The sequence below is a fragment of the Myotis yumanensis genome, unplaced genomic scaffold (genome assembly GCF_028538775.1).
Source record: "Myotis yumanensis isolate MYYU_CA2020_CCGP unplaced genomic scaffold, mMyoYum1.0.hap1 SCAF_2, whole genome shotgun sequence".
Lineage (NCBI taxonomy): Eukaryota > Metazoa > Chordata > Mammalia > Chiroptera > Vespertilionidae > Myotis > Myotis yumanensis.
In genome coordinates, this window is record NW_027223753.1 from 170,977,203 (window position 1) to 170,994,186 (window position 16,984).

Consider the following 16,984-nt stretch of genomic DNA (forward strand, 5'->3'; position numbering starts at 1 on the left):
ACAGGGGGCCAGTTCACTGTCCCTCAGACCGTTGGAGGGCCGGACTATAGTTTAAAAAAAAAACAAACTATGAACAAATTCCTATGCACACTGCACATATCTTATTTTGAAGTAAAAAAACAAAACGGGAACAAATACAATATTCATATTTGCATGTGGCCCGCGGGCCGTAGTTTGAGGACCCCTGTTTTAAGTGGTTAGTTAAAATACATCTACCCAAATACATATGCAATTTCTTTGATAATTTACTGACATTTCTTTTTTGAAGTTGCTGACATTTAACAATCAAAAGAGCTGTTAAGAAAGGTCTCAGTCATAATGGGGAATGCAACTATTTTTTTTTTTTATTTAAGGGAGTGTAAGAGAAAGCATCTTTGTCTTTCAGCAATTTGGGAAAAGCTTGACTTTTCTGACAATGTAACTATAAAGAAACCTGAGTCAAACGCATAAGAAAGCACAAAATGCTCAAGATATTTTAAGTCTGCAATTATTTGCTGAACACATGCTAACTGCCAGGAAATATGTTAAGCTCTCCAGGGAAACAGAGCTCAGTCTTTATTTGGGGTAACAGTGGGGAACTTGTTCAGAAGATATTAGGATATAATTTCATGATAAGCAGCATAGAAAAGGTATAGGCAAAGATTATGAGATTCAAGGAAAGAAATTATGTAAATTAGAAACTTTATTGATAAATGAGGCATGGCACTATGCAATGAAAACTAAAAACTAAATTGAGTACCTTGGCATTTGCAATATATTCCTAGTTCTGCCAATAATTTGGTGACAGAACTTAAGCAAGTCACTGCTTACAATTCAGATTTGTTTTCTTCGTCCTTAAAAAGGAGACATATGGACCAGCCAGCGTGGCTCAGTGGTTGAAGGTCGACCTCTGAACCAGGAGGTCATGGTTTTGATTCCAGGTCAGGGCACATGCCTGGGTTGCAGGCTTGATCTCCAGTGTGGGGTGTGCAGGAGGCAGCCAATCAATGATCCTCTCATTGATGTTTCTATTTCTCTATCCCTCTCCCTTCCTCTCTGAAATAAAAAAATATATATTTTTAAAAATATTTTACACATGGCCTTACCAGTGGTCAGTCTATAAATCCACTACCTTCTGACTGGACTTGCAGCAAGAGAAAGCAAGTTTTCTACTGTGTCATTTCAATCCATTTGCCCTCTTAGATGTTTGTCAACTGAGAGATCCAAAAGCAATAAATCTAGTAGCTACACACAATGTGATATTTTCATCATAATTTACACAACTGACTAACATGCCATTTCATCACAAAGGCTAAAGTACTCCTACAGGGGACATAGAAAGGCAGGCTGATGAGTAGGGTGGATTTCCATCAGGGCTCCCTGTCCATTCTGTGTCATACAGAATATGGGGCATTTTTAGGACCAGCTGCCATAGCCAATACTGGTTCTGTTGGGTAAGTACTTTATTTCTCATCAGAAATTACCCTAGTATATCTTTCCAGTGTCATCTCTCACTACTACTTCCTTTCAAATCTTTATTTTATAAACTAGTATTAGCCAAACTATCTTTCCTGAAACAGAACCTCCACAGAGGGTGCTGGAAATCTGTATTATTAACAGCAAGTGTTTTCAATAATCAGACAAGTCAGGGAAATCCTACTACAGAACAACTGAACTAAGCATTATTCACCGGAAATGTCCTGCTTCTTGTCTCTTTTATGTGTGTCTTCTGACTGCATTATGTTTCTTCCATCTCTGGCTGGTGACATTCACTTACCTATCTCTCAGCATCCAGTTAAAATGCCACCTGACTTCACTCTCAAACATATATTTCTTATCTTCTCTATAGGATTATGAGATCTCAGAGAGCACTGAAGGAGTCTGATTCATTAGTTCATTGATTCAACAAATACGTATGGAGTATCTACCCTATGCCAGGCAGTGCTGTAGGCATTGGTTACATAGCAATGAACAAAACTAAGTTCACCACTTTCATGAACATTCTAGTACAGGTGTTGGCAAATTGTGGCTCACAGATCAAATCTTGCTCAATGCATGTGTTTGTAAAAAAATTACTGAAACATAGACACAATCAATTGTTTACATATTGTCTATGACAGAGTTGAGTATTTTACATATTGTCTCAGAGAATGACAGCTGTGACAGAGACAACATGGACCACAAAGGCAAAATGTTTACCACTTATCCCTTTACAGAAGAGTTTGCCTACCCCTGTTCTTATATACCCTCCCCACATAACACAGTGCCTGGTAGACAATAGGCAGTTAATATATACTTAAAGCCCGGATGGTGTAGCTGAGCATCAATCTATGAACTAGGAGGTCATGGTTCGATTCCCGGTCAGGGCACTGGGCTCGATCCCCAGTGTGGGGACTGCAGGAGGAAGGAGGCAGCCGATCCATGATTCTCTTTCCTCATTGATGTTTCTATCTCTCTCTCCCTCTCTCTTACTCTCTGAAATCAATACATATATATTTTTAAAAGAAAAATATATACATAAAGAATAAAATAAAGATGGAAATTAAGAATAGAATCACATAAAGCAAGTCCCATGGCAGAACCTCATTTACCCAGTCTCCATCTTTGGCATCTAATTATGCCAAAACTAATTTCCACCCAGGATAACACATTATTAGCAATGCTACAGTTTACAACAATAAAAAGGGAGGTTGTGGCAAGCTTTCAAACCTATGGAAAAGTTAAGAACTAAATAAATTACTGTGTATTCAAAAGTCATTACTATTTCAGGCTCATTTGTGATCCTAACAGCTGGCCTGGCAAAACATATTACAATAGCTGTCTTTTCTGGCTTTCAGAGCTTACAAACGTTCGGAGAGAGTTGTTATGTATTTCACTGGTTTGTTTACCTTCATAAGATGCATCTAGTGGAGGGGACCTTTGCGTCATTTGGATCAAGCTGACTAATGAGACTCAGGTTAAGTCAAACACAAATACACAGTTGCACAGGAGGAAAAGCTCTTTCTGTCAAATACCAAAGTCCAGCTCATAGATTCAAAGTAATATCCATAGCCTAAGAACTGTCTTCTTTATCAAGGCCACGTGCAAACCCTCTCATCTTTCGAGAAAAGGACTGATAACTGCGCTCTTTGCAGGATCCTTTTCAGAATCTGAGTAACTATAAAATTCAAAGTGGAGAAGAGAGACCCAGTTGAGGTTTTACAAGCCCTGTGCACAGTGTCAGTATGGTTTACTGCAAAGAGTAACCATTTTAGAGTCAAACAAGTCTTGATTCCACAAGAGCTGTTCCACTCTTTAACCATGTAAACATGGGCAAGTCGCTTAGCTTCTCTGGGCCTCTGCCTCCTATCTGCAGAAAGTGAATAATATAAGACACCTCAAAGAATCAGAATTCGTTCTCAGAATCAGAAGAAAAGAGGTTTTCAGTAACAGTTAGTTTCATTCCTTCCATTTTATCCAAAAACAAGTGCAACACAGGTCCCCACATCTCAAAAATACCTTCGTATGATATATCTGAATTCCCTGAAAATGTTACAGTATATTTTTAAGTCAATAAATTTAGAAAGATTTCATTTGTACATCTTTGATTCTTCCTTAGCCCAAACTGAAGAAAATTATTTCGCTTCTCAATTTACTACTCAGAAGCTATATAATAGCTCTTGTTTATTCTATCTCCAGGTGGTTGATTTCTAAGAAAACATTGGTTGAAACAAAAGTCCTCAAAATGCATTATATTCAGAACATCCTAAAGAGGCATCATAGAATGGAAAGTCAGGCTGGTTCTAAACATCCCTCTTGGTTTCAAAGTGAAACAAAAATGGTCAAGTTCCAGTCATTTTCACTTTCTCGTTCTTGTGCCCTTGGGCACTATGATTCCCTTTTTAAAATGCAATAAAGAAACTAATATGCTCCCATTAAAATAGTCTTCATTCACTTTACAGGTAGATTGGATAGATGAAGATTTAGAGAGGTAAATGAGAAGGGTAGGTAAGAATGGCCAGAGGAGGATGACTAGAGAGATGGGTGGAAGGATAGATGGGTGAAAGTATGAACAAATAGAGGCATGGGACCTAAGCAAATGTAGCTGACAAGATGCTAAGCAGACATGCAGAAATGCATAGAGAGGCAAAAACATAAATCCATGATGAAAAGATCAACCTCAGGACTGAAATACTAGCACAATTCCCTCTCCTAAATTACTGTTCCTTAAATCTCCATTTTTAAAAAATGCCCAAAGGTCTCTCTTCATCATTATGTCAACACATCCAAATATGTGGTAACTACAGTATTATGTATGTCCCCAGCAATGGAAAAGACCCTTTGGGCAAAACAACTTTACCACATCCTCCTAATAAGAGAAAATTAAAAGCTTTCCAGAAGGCATAAGGCAACTTATCTAATGCAGTACAGTCATGAGACTACCCATACTATTTTTCAATGTTTCTCTAATTAGTGTTATGTTAATTAAGAGAACTTGGCCCAATGTATTTTTTACAGTCAGAATTTTCTCTAAATTAACAATTCTATAGGACTAACTTTACCTTAGATCTGAGAAGTTAACTGAAAGTGCTACATTCCAGTCTAATACATATTAATTCAAATGAAATAAAATGTCAAATTCCTCTACTACAAAAACAATGTCAAGTGCCCCTTTTTTGTGTGAAAGCAAGATCCCTTCTAGATAAACAGCACTTAATAATGAAAACAATGGTCAAATATATCACAATGCATCCAAATACATCACATAATGCAACATTATGCAGTGATTAAAATGTATACTTTCAAATAATGTTTAATAACATGGAAAATAATTACAATATAATACTATGTAAAAAAATGTAAAACTAAATTTGTATAAGGACCACACAGTCCCCTTCTAAAAAAGAATAAAGTGGTTATATGTGTAAAATTGCAACAGTGTTTATCTCTGGATGATGGGTTATGGGTGTTTTAATTTGCCTCTTCGTTTTTTGTGTTTTTTTTTGTTTGATTGTTTTTGCATTTTAACTCTCTGAAATAGATGTACATAACTTTTATAATTGAAAAACAAAGTTTTATTTTAGGAAAAAGACTAAGACCTGTGTTAAGACAATAAATATGAAGAGTTTTTGTTTTGTTTTTCCATGTATAGAATATTTTCATATACAGTAACTCATCTGATCCATTCAACAACTCAGAGAGATGGGTTCGAGGACCCCCACCGACAGCCAAGCAGTCAAGATCCTACAGCAAAATAGGATAGAGAGGCCCTGACTCAAGGTTTCCTGGTACCCTACTGTCTTCCCTACAATGTCCATTCATTCATCTCAGGAAAAAAATTTTGTTTTTTTAGATGTGTGTGTGTGTGTGTGTGTGTGTGTGTTTTCCCTAAAGGGGTTCAAAAACTCTTTTGCTTTCTTTCCACCTCAAAGTACCAACAACACACATTTTTAGAAAAAAAAAAAAAAAAAAAAAAAAAAGCCTTCACATATAAGCCTACCTGGGCCCCTTGACACCTCGCCCACAGTGGGAGGGGAAGACTCTGTTCAAGAATAACATTTCCTATGGTTGCTATTTCCATAAAAGTATAAAGCCAATTATCCTACGGGACCAGTTGAATCTATTAAGGGGATGTCCAGGCACAACTTAAAAAAAGACACAGTCTGATCTAGATAAGGAAATCAGAGATTAAGATTCGAAAGCTGCTTAAGATGGCAGAATGCGGAGGGAGGTTTAGAGTCAGCATAGATGAAGCACCACAGCTCAAAGGCAGCTGGTCTTGGGATGAGTCACCAGTGCTGCCCTGTGCCTCCCTCCCCAGCCATCAGACAGGTTTTTCCATCAGACTTTACTGATGACATGCTCCCCAGTAAGGTGGTAAGATCAATTCCGCAGTTTTAAAATAGGAAAGATATGACTGAGAAGTCATAACACTGATTCCACAGAGTACACTCAAAAAAGCCCAGGGAGAGTTGCAATGACGGTAGAAGGAACACGCCTCCATTTCACCTCTGCCAGTGAGCAAACTGTCGCAGTCTGTATGTTCTAACTTTTTACAAAAGCGTGAACTGCCTGACAACATGTGGTTCATTACCAAAGGTATAAGACATAGTCATTATGTAGGGAATATATACAGGAAAAGTGTGGACCTGCTTAGGGTCTGGGGGCAAGAAGAGATGTTGGGTCTTTGTGGAAAGGTTGGAACCTACTGAATAAGATAGAACCTGATAACAGACCTAAACTTTAGTGGGGCTGAGTTAAGAACCCCTGCACTTACTCTCTCTCCTGTAGAAACTTCTAGAACAGAACCTACAGCATGTATGTGTAGGAACAACAAAAGTATTGCTGGGCAAAATAAACACTCATTATAGGAATGAGCCTGGGGCATAAAAAAAAAAAGCAGATGGTAAGGACACTGAGCTTTTGTTCCCTCATAGCATCATCCAGCTTCCTCTCCAACTGAGACCACACCCTTCTGAGACCTACTCACTCTCTTTTCATACCCTGGGTGTGTCTTTTTCATCCAGGAATCAACGGATTAAATGTCTTTTTTGAAAAGTCTTTAAGTACCACAAACCATAAGTAAACTGATACCAGTAGATTTTTAAGCAGGGGCGTCCATCATAATTACCTACAAAGGTTTTCAAGATGCAAAAGCCCAGGCCCACAACCAAAGATTTAGGGATGCAGACTGAAATCTGAATTCTGGTACAACAATTGCTGTTTGAAGCCATCATCAACATGGGTAATCAAAAGAATCAAAGAAAAGAAAAGCAATGAAGTATCTGGGCTAGTGTTTCCAGGAGGATCAAGAGGGCAGTAAGTAACCTGTGTTCATGGTAGACAACAGGAACAGAAGACCAGAGAATGACCAGGGTAACAGAGAGGTGTTTCCAAGGCAACAAGAAAAGAGCAGTGTGATCGGTCAAAGGTCTCCAGAAAAGACAAACTACTTAGAGACCCTGGAGTATGGTAAACAGAGAAATTCTGGCAAGATTTGGGTTTACAGAGATGGACTTGCACAATGTATTCACCTTAAGAAAGCTAATTAATCAATCTATACAATATATTCAGCTTATTATCTTGAAAAGATGACACTAAGTGAAAGTAGATGAGCATGCCCTCTGCATATTGTTGAAAGAACAATAGGCTCTGGAGAAACCCTGAATTGGAAGGAATTTGTGAAAGGCCCCAAATAAAAGATGTATGGTGCCTCACGGCTACTATAGTTCTATTTCAAATCTTTAAGCCAAAACAAGGAAGTGCACATCCCTGATTCCTTTGAATGTCAAAATCAAGTCCAATTCAGTTATCTTGTGAAAACCCATAAGCAAATCTTACTCACTTCAATATGAAATCCCCAATATAAAATGAAAGATTAAGCTGGCTAATCAAAGTGTCTTTGGATAATGATCTTAAAGTTTGTTACTGTTTCTTATTCTATAAAATGGGAATAACAGACTTTCCTCAGCCATATCTAATAATAAATAATATTCTGGGAAGTTGTTAAGTAGTGAAATACCTAGTTCTAATTGCTAAGTGAACTACTGACTAACATTTTTTTTAAAAATATATTTCTTTATTGATTTCAGAGAGGAAGGAGAGGGAGGGAGAGAGAAACATCAATGATGAGAGAGAATCATTGATCAGCTGCCTCCTGCACACCCCCTACTGGGGATCGAGTCTACAACCTTGGCATGTGCCCTTGGCCAGAATCAAACCGGGACCCTTCAGTCCATAGGCCAACACTGTATCCATTGAGCCAAATAGGCTAGGGCCTAACTAACATTTTTGAAATCTAACATATATTCCTTTGTTTTCTGTAAGCAACATATAGTTCCTAACTACATCGTTAGTCTATTCCAGTGATCGGCAAACTGCAGCTCGCAAGCCACATTCGGCTCTTTGGCTCCTTGAGTGTGGCCACGAAGTTTCAATCGCACTGTACGTGCGCACCTGCACGTGGTATTTTGTGGAAGAGCCACGCTCAAGGGGCCGCAGTTTGCCGACCACTGGTCTATTCAATTCCTGATTTGCAAGAATTTCTTCTGGTTTATCCAAAATTCAAAAGATGAAATTTATTCAACTGGACTCTCCCACCTCTGCTATCACTATGGAACTCATGACTTTACACCACGGACTTCTTTATCCTGTTGCATTCTCTAGACAGAAGTCTGGGAGAGAAGCAGAGTCTGAAATTCACGTGAGATGTCCGAACCCCTCAGTGTTCAACTGTGAAATGGAGACTGATTCTTGCACCACAGTCCTTAACAGGCCCTGTTTACTCCAGTTGGAATTATTTAGTGTGTCCCTCAATTGGTATTTCCTAAGTGGATTAACCAGCCTGAATGAATTACATCCTTCCCTGCTCAGCACACTGTCCCTCACTTCCACAATATGGCCCTGTTCTACCTTCCGGCCTCCTATTTTTTTCCCTAAAGGAACCCTGTTGGGATCTGAGTGAGAAATGGGGGCAAGGCTCCTCATAGTGGCAGACATTTCCTTTCTACCTTGCTTTCTGCCTTTTCATCTTGCTCTCCCTCCATCTATCTCATCCATAGAGGAGGAGGAGGTGAGTTACCCAATTATTGAATTTGGAGAAGGAACTAGGCCTGTGCAACACAGCCCTTTCCTTCCAGCCTTGGGAGTTACTTAGGCTGAATGCATATATGCCCTGCTGCTCACTGTAAGGAGTTTTACAGGCACAGTCTCCTATGAGGAAGTTGTCACAAGTAGAGTAAATGACTATTCAGGAATGCTGTGTTAGCAAGCCCACTGAGCTAACAGATTTAAAGTCCACTCCCACACCCGGGAGCAGGCTGGAAGAGGTTAATGGAGGGAAAAGGAGGACCTATGTAATACTTTCAAAAAACAATAATACTTTGAACTTAAAAATAAGTAAGTAAATAAATAAACAAACAAACACATACATAAATAAAATGAAGTCCATTCTATCACCTACCTTTACCTCCACCTGCCTGGCTGTAGTGTAACTTTCAACTGATTTCTAGATGGGTACCATGGAATGGAAGGCAGAGCTGCAAACAGAGCTAAGACTGCAGTCTGGGAGCCAAGGCAGAGGCTAAGTTCAGTCACAATTAGCCCTTCAAGCCCAGACATTGTCTACTCTAACCACACTAAAAGTACCTACCTTGTGCATGGGTATGTGTGGACCTTTGCCTTCACCCTCAAGTTACTTTCCCAAACCCTTAGCTCATTCCCCCTACCCTGACTTCCCTAGCCAAGATCACCCAGCCTTCCCAGATGCCTCCAACACAGGGATCTCTACATTCCCTGGATCCTCACAGCTCATTCTCTCTTCCAAGCTTTTGGTCCTTATCATTCTGTAATTACAGACATTTTTTTAAGTATAAGACAAATATCTAGGAGAGTCTAAGTTCCTTTGTTGTCAAGGACTGAGCCCCATTCATCCCCAAACTCTCCTCCCAGCCCTCCTCCATGGGCACAAGTTAACTGACATTGACTGGGAATGTCTATGCTCCAGGCAAGAAACTATCTTGTTTAATCCTCCCTAGGAAGTAGGTACAGTTATCACCCTCTGAAAGGAACAGGGTCTGTCTTCAGAAAGGCTCTCCATTCCAAGATCTTGTTGTCTCTGGCGTAACAATGGGGATGCTTGTGGACTTGAGGCAAAGAGCAGATGAGGATGGGAAGCGAGACTCAGGAGAGTTAAGTTTAGTTCAAAACGGAGGGTTCCACCTTCACTGCCTTGACCTTCACTTACACTGCCCCTGGGTTTAAGGAGAAAAAGAATTCCCACTTTAAAAAAAAAAAAAAAGGAAGATGAAGAAAATAAAAGTCCACATGGGCACTGCTCCATGAAAGGCCTAATTACTCAATATGAACAAGTCTCCCCATTCCCAATCCTTGCTCTGAAAACAAGGACCTGGATAACTGTGGTTTTGTCAGCAGATGAATAATAAGCCCCGAGGATTGCTAGAATTACAAGGCCCAGACCAGATCCACTCAAATATAGCTGGAAGCTTTCTAGTAACTCTAACCGTGCATGGGGAATGAGCTGCTCAGAGAAGTGAGTCACTTACTGGAATCCGCGCTGCCTGCATTACTCAGCTGATATTAATACACCCACTTGTTCATTAAAGTTTAATTGGAGTTCATGTGAATTGGTTTCACCGGATACTTAATCAAAGAGAAATGTTTGTGTAGGAACTGTTCACATAAAAAGCTCAAAAGCACGACATTCCTTCAGCCTCTACACACTTCCACACAAGTTAGTCAAAGAGGGTGGGACAATGATCATGAAGGAGGAGGGGGAAAGCTGTCCAGAAAAACACAAAACAGGAGAAAATGAAAAATCCTGTGTGCAGCACTAGCCCCGGTTCCCTAATTCATCAGCTATAGCCTAAAATCAGCCAGGACTCCAAAGCCAACTCCTAAATAGGAACTTGTTCCTCTCTGGGGTTCGCTAGCAAAGCTGCAGGCCTCCTTTTGCCCTGGGCACCTGTCTTCCAGACGTACATCTTTATTTTTAAAATGGGTGGATAAAGAAATTAACCGTCATTCAACATAATCACACATTCCTCTTGTATTGACAAGCAAACCAGGAACATAACTTTAAGCGCCTATTTACACAATCAGGGCTGTCAGTACCCTGTTATTTCTTATTGAGTATCTCACTGATCAACATTTCTGGAAGTACAAATTTTGAAGCTCTTGAAAATAACTGTGCATGAAGTTGGGAGGAAATAGATGTCAAGTTTGGTAGCTCTGGTTGTGTTATCAGGTTTTCCTTAGGCCTGGTCATCATTGTTAAGTACGCATGACTTCTTGGCCCAAAACAAGCCAAATGAATTATGTTAGAAACTGTTTGACCCCTCAAAGCTTATAGACTGAAATGCACTCACTTTTAACTAGCTTTATTAAGATAAAACTATACAACATACAATTCACCCATATGAAGTCTAAAATTTAGTCATAGTATATTCACAGAGTTGTGCAAATATTGCCACAATCTAATGTACTAGCAAGAACTTTTTATCATATCCAGAAGAAACCCATACCTTTAGCAGTCAGTCCCTATTACCCACCTCAGCCCTACCAGCAACCACAAATCCACTTTTGTCTCTATAGACGTATGGATTTGCCTACTGTGGACATTTCATATAAATGGAATCATATAAGATGTTGTCTTTTGTGACAGGCTTCTTTCACTTACATAATATGTTAAAGATTCATTCATGTGGTAGCATATATCAGTACTTTATTCCTTTTTATCGCTGAATAATATTCTTTGTGGGGGTGTCACATTTTCCTTATCTGCCTTTTAAAAGGCAGCAATCTGCCTTTTAAAAATACATAGACTCCCATCTACCAAAGAATAGCAAAGCACTTTGCATTCAGCTCCACAGACAATTTGCTACACTCAATGGTCCATTCATGACTATCCCATTACAATTGTGAAGAAAGTGAGGCAATGATAGGGAATTTTCAAATGTGAGAAGAGGGAGCAGAGCCTGTGGTTTGAAGCTATTCTAAAGTCAAATCCCATCAGGATGATCCATGCATGCCTTATTTCACAGTATATGCAGTGCTCTCCCTGACATGATATAGCTGAACTGTGGCTGCCCAAGGAAGGAGCTGTGGTGTCTCATCTCTGACTTCCCAAGGTGCCAAGCATGCTGGGAATGCACTGAAGAAGCAACCCTTGCAGCCATCTCTCTCTCAAGGAAAACCATCTCTTTATGCTTCTTGAGAAATGATCCAACTACTTATTTAAAAGCACCTACTATATACCAGGCACCATCATGGTGATTAATAAGATAGGATGCCTGCTCTACAGGAGTTCAAATGTAGCAGAAGACACCAAACCAACACACACAAGACACACCAATGCCAGAAAAAAAAGAATTAAGAATGTGACAGAAACTCAGAGAAGGGACTCTTCAGCCATGCTAGTGATTTCATTCTGGCCTTGTTTGTAGGGTGAATGCTAATTATTACATGGGAAACGTAGAGGGAACATGGACATAGCTATCTGTGTCCTGAAAAGGTACAAGCTGATCTGTATCTGGGGCATAAATCAGGGCCAATTTCAGCACCCAAGTCAATAATATCACCAGATGATGTAGATCGAAAAAGAAACCATCAAAGATGGAAAGTCAAGGAGGTCATCTGTCCAAACCAAAACACTTTCTGCCTCCTTCTAAAGCAGCCTGTTCAAGACACTGTCAGCAAACTGGTGATTCACTCAAAAGGAGTCATCTAAGAAACCATGTGGTGCGAATAAAAGAAATAGACTTCCAAAACACATGTGACCTAACCCACATGCCAGTACATTAAGCTAATAATACATCAGTAGGCTTATTTGGTGCCGTGTGACTAAGGGGTTCCAAGACATTTGCCCAAGAGAACTCAGTCCTTCCCACCTCCAGCAAGCACAGTGTTGACTCTCAGTCATAAGAAGCTCAAGAGCATCTTCCATTCCTCTGTTCTGTATTCTGAGGACACTCCCGAGCTTCCAGATAAGGGCACCTTGCAATCAGAATTAGAGGTCCAACTCATGCTTCTGGTTGTTGAAGTGTAAGGACGTATAACCCCCCCTTGGATCCAACTCATGGAACAGATTCGTTTTTCATGCAAACCAATTGACACACTAAATGAGAACTTCTTTCACTTAAAATCTCTACCAGCATGAAACCCTCTGTAATATACTCATCTAGCCTGCACATCAGTACAAGTGTTCCTCTTCAGATTTCTACAGCAAGTTCGCACATCCTGTTTCCTAATGACCTCATGCAAAAAAGGAATTTTATGTTCACCTTTCTTATTCATTAAAGCAAGTTTCAGGAAATACTTTGACATTTAATGTTGAAAAACACAATCTGGGTTAACAGAAAGCCCTAGACATTCATTGCTGTTTATACTGGGGAGAGCAAAGGGGAAGGAACAAGTTTATATCAAATTATAGTTAACTTTTTAACCTGTGGAAAGTAAAGGTAAGTGTCTTTGAGATTTATTACAACTTTATGTAACCTGGGTAGTGCTTGGTAAGAATGAGCTCATTACACTCAAATCAGGTGGCAAAGCAGAAAGCACCCCAGAGTTAAAGGTTCAGGGTCTGCAACCATCATTGCTTTAAGAAACTCACTCTATCTCTCTGAACCTCAGTTACATAGTCTCTAAAAGAGAAATAATAAGCTCTGCCTTGACTACCTCATTGGGAGAGCATAAGATGCACATAAAAAAAAAGTGTATTTAAGTGCTTTGAAACCACCAAGCCCTATGTACAATGTAAGGTATTATCGTAAAGTCTTTTCCTATAAAGACATGTTCACATGACATGAACAAACACTTTACCTTTCTGTTTCTATTTTGAATAAGCCAAAGAAACACCCTCAAAATCAACACTACCAATTCCAGGAAGCTACACACACACACACACACACACACACACACACACACACCATGCCTTGTAAAGATAATTGTTGTTTGTGACAATAAGCCCAAGATCTTGAAAAATATTCCAGCTTATCCTCAGCAGCACAACTTTAAAATTAAATATCTCTGAGTGCATTCTTCTTTGTAGAAAGTGTGTGAAATATATGTTAGAGTATATCACCTTTCACATAATGGTATGCCAAGTGCCCACCCACCTCCTTCTGATGCAGGGGAAACAGTCCCAGGCAGAGATGGCCCCAGTGTACCAAAGCCTTCTAGAGAGAAGGAATATTGGAGACAGATCTGAGGAGAGGACCCAGGCACATGCAGACTGAGGAGACAAACAAGGATGGTACAAAAAATTACAGCCTACAGGACAACTTTGACCAGCAAACTCACCCTCAGTAGCCACCTGGCACCTCACTATGAACAAGCTCATCAAGGATGTGGATGCCTTCCCCTCCCCAAACACACCCCATCCTCTGCAGTTCACTCTCTCACTATTCCCTGAAGATGAGTAAGGGTCAAGGATGGAGAAGCCAGGAACGTTTCCAAGGTCATCAGTGGCTGTGTAAATGCAACTTTCATGTGCAAGGCTAAACTGGTTCTCTGTCCTCGAATGAACAGGCCAGCATCCTATATCAGTCCTGCCTGTTCACTTTCTATCTGCTCCCCTTCCTCACTGTAGTACACAGAACAATGAGAGCTAACACACTGCTGTTGGGCACTGTTACTAGTAAATGTGCTGTACATACACTTTTAACATAACTTATCTTTTCACAAATTTTACCCTTACAATGACCCTATGAGATAAGTCCATTTTATAGATGAGGAAATTGAGGCAGGAAAAGTGAAGTTTGCCCAAAGTCTGGCTTCCATGCCTGTTCCTAACCACTACCCAAAACTGCCTGTTCACGGGTTACTTCTGACACTGACCGAACACCCACCATGAACCAGGCACTTTTGGAGAGTCTCACATACATTTTCTGATTTATTCTCACAATGACAACGAGAGACAGATTTTATTATCCCTAATTCAAAGAAGGCCCTGAGATTATGAGATCACTTAACTGAGGTTTTTATAAACATAAGAAATGTGAGGATTTGGGCCCCTATCGAATTTTAAGTTTAGTGCTCTTTGTAAACATCCACCAGCTCTTTATCAAGAAATTACACAGTCCTCTACCTGGCCAGTGTCACTCAGTTGGTTGAACATCATCCCATGTACTGGGAGGTCACTGGTTACATTCTCAGTCAGGGCACATGCCAGGGTTGCAGGCTCGATCCCGAGTAGAAGCTTGCAGGAGGCAGTCAATCAACGTTTCTCTCTCTCTCTCCCTCTCCCTTCCTCTCTATGAAATCAATAAAAACATATCAATCTACTCATCATTAGCATTGTCCACCTACCCACCTATCTATTAATTCATTTTTTGCTAAGTGGTGCAGTAGGAAGAACAGGAGACAGGAAGACCAGAGCGGTTCCATCACTTCCTAGCTGTAAGACTTGGGCAAGTTAGCCTCTCTGTATGCTTGTTTCCTCAGCTAACCAATGAGAACAAAGATCATAGTACCTGTTACAATCACATAGTATTCCTATAAAAATTATGTGAAGATGAAACATGTGAAATACTGACAATGACTGGTACATAATAAGTGCTCAATAAAAATTAATTCCATGACTAAGTAAGAGAAACATTGAGATTAAATGGCATAATCTAAGAAAAATTACTACTAGCATTTCTGTCAGATAAAAGCTGCTCAAAGACAAAAATTATGTTCATTTATTGTCAATATCCTCTCTAACAGTCTGAACACGTCTTGAGTCAGAGCCCTGTTTGATCTAGTTTGTAAACCACACAGTGGCCAGCACACCACCTTACATATTAGAGAAGCTCAGAGGCAATGAGCATTTACCAAGGGAAGAAAATCTAAGGTGCTAATAAATATAACTTTCCTGAAAGCTTAGGGGCTTCAGTTGTACATTCTCGTCCCAAATTTTACCTTTAATTTGGAAATAATCACCCATAATTACACACTAAAAAGCTTCAATTTAATGTTCTTATTTATTTCTAATACATTTCTCAAGAAATAAAGAAAGAGATTTACCAATCTCCTTCCACACTTTTAAATCTTATCTCTGTCTTATCTAAAGATTGCCACATTACTCGTGAGACCATGTATTTTGCACTAGGCCCTTCACATATGGTAATCACAAGTGCTTTTCTGAGTCAGGAGAGAGAGAAAGAGAGAGAGTGAGAGATTGTAAGTGCAAGAAATGGAAGACATTTGATAGTAAGAAAAAAATTATATTGCAGAATTACTTCAATGAGGACATCAAAAGAAAACCAGCTGCAAGAGTTCATCATTAAATTTGAGGGGGGGAAATGCATGTCTGTGTGTACAATGTGTGTGCACACATGTGCATGTGCACACCCATATATGAGAAAGAGCTAGGATGAAAACCAACACAGGGCAGGAGAAAGTACCCACACTAGGATTTGGGGGTGACTGTGTGAAGGGTCACAACGTAGCCACAGGCCTGTGGGCTGGAAGAGCAGATCTCACAGCTGGGCTCTGCCTCATCCTGAAAAAGTCATTTCAACTCAGTCTGCTGTTCTCAGAATGGAGCTCTCACTGGACCGGTGTGAGACTTAAGCAACAAAGGGATGCGAAAGTGTTTTTGGAAACATCTGTACAAATATAAATGGGCATTACTACCGGTTTATTCCAATGCAGTGCAGAGGGACTTTTGTCTGAGCAACAGCCTCACGAGTGAAATCTATTCCAATCATAGGCTGCTTTCGACAAAGGAAGAAGGGATGCGGACAATTTTGCAGAGAGGCAGTGATTTTTAATTTCTCTATTATTTCCAAAACAAAAAAGCAAAAATTTTCCCCCACCTTTTGTTTTTCAAAATGAAAATAAATTATAACCCTAACATGCCAATAAATACAGGATAGAACTGTCCTTAAGTAAAAGCTTTTGACAACAAATTGCCTGCACTAACTGCTATTTTACTGCTGAATTTTTTATTGTTGCTTAAGCACAGCAATTATGCTAATAAGCCTAGGAGGATGGTACACCAGTATTGAATCTGACAGATAAAATACTCAATAAAATGCTAATCTCACCTGAAAATTGGAATCAGACAGCCTTATTAGAATTTATGGATATGGCATCTAAAACACGTGTGTGTGTTTTTTTAAGATGAATATATATGAAATCAATGTTGTCTCCTAATACAACCTGCCATTTCTAGGCCTCTATGTGCTTCAAATTCAAGGTGACAATTGCTCATTGCCCTCGAGTTGTTTCCTGACACAAAAACAGGAGCTCATTGGTCACCTCTGCCACATAAAGAATCGGGCAATAAAGTGTTTTCCTTCCTTCATTCACCTCCCTCCCTCTCTGCCCAACCCTCCCAATCTCCCCAGAAAGGGAAGGTAAGAGCTGTCTGTCTGAACAGAAAGGGAAGGCAGATTTGACAGCAACAAGAACCATTTGTCAAACCATCTGGCTTCTCTCTTCACCTGACAGGAGGAAAGAGGAATGTGTCAGAAAGAACAGGGAATTGAGGATCCAAAGAGCTGGCTTCTCATCTCGATTT

At 39.8% G+C, this 16,984-nt stretch overlaps 1 protein-coding gene across 6 annotated transcripts in view; it reads right to left on the bottom strand.

The window, feature by feature from the left end:
* Positions 1-16,984, bottom strand: part of LPP (LIM domain containing preferred translocation partner in lipoma) — a 669,364-nt gene that overhangs the window by 525,742 nt on the left and 126,638 nt on the right. Inside the window, exon 1 of one of the 6 annotated variants that reach the window (XM_070406594.1) lies at positions 740-806. The exons of the other annotated variants lie outside the window; for them this stretch is intronic. The gene's annotated coding sequence lies outside the window, so the exon portion shown is untranslated. Of the gene's footprint in view, positions 1-739; positions 807-16,984 lie in introns of those variants that run through there. 6 annotated transcript variants of the gene reach the window in all.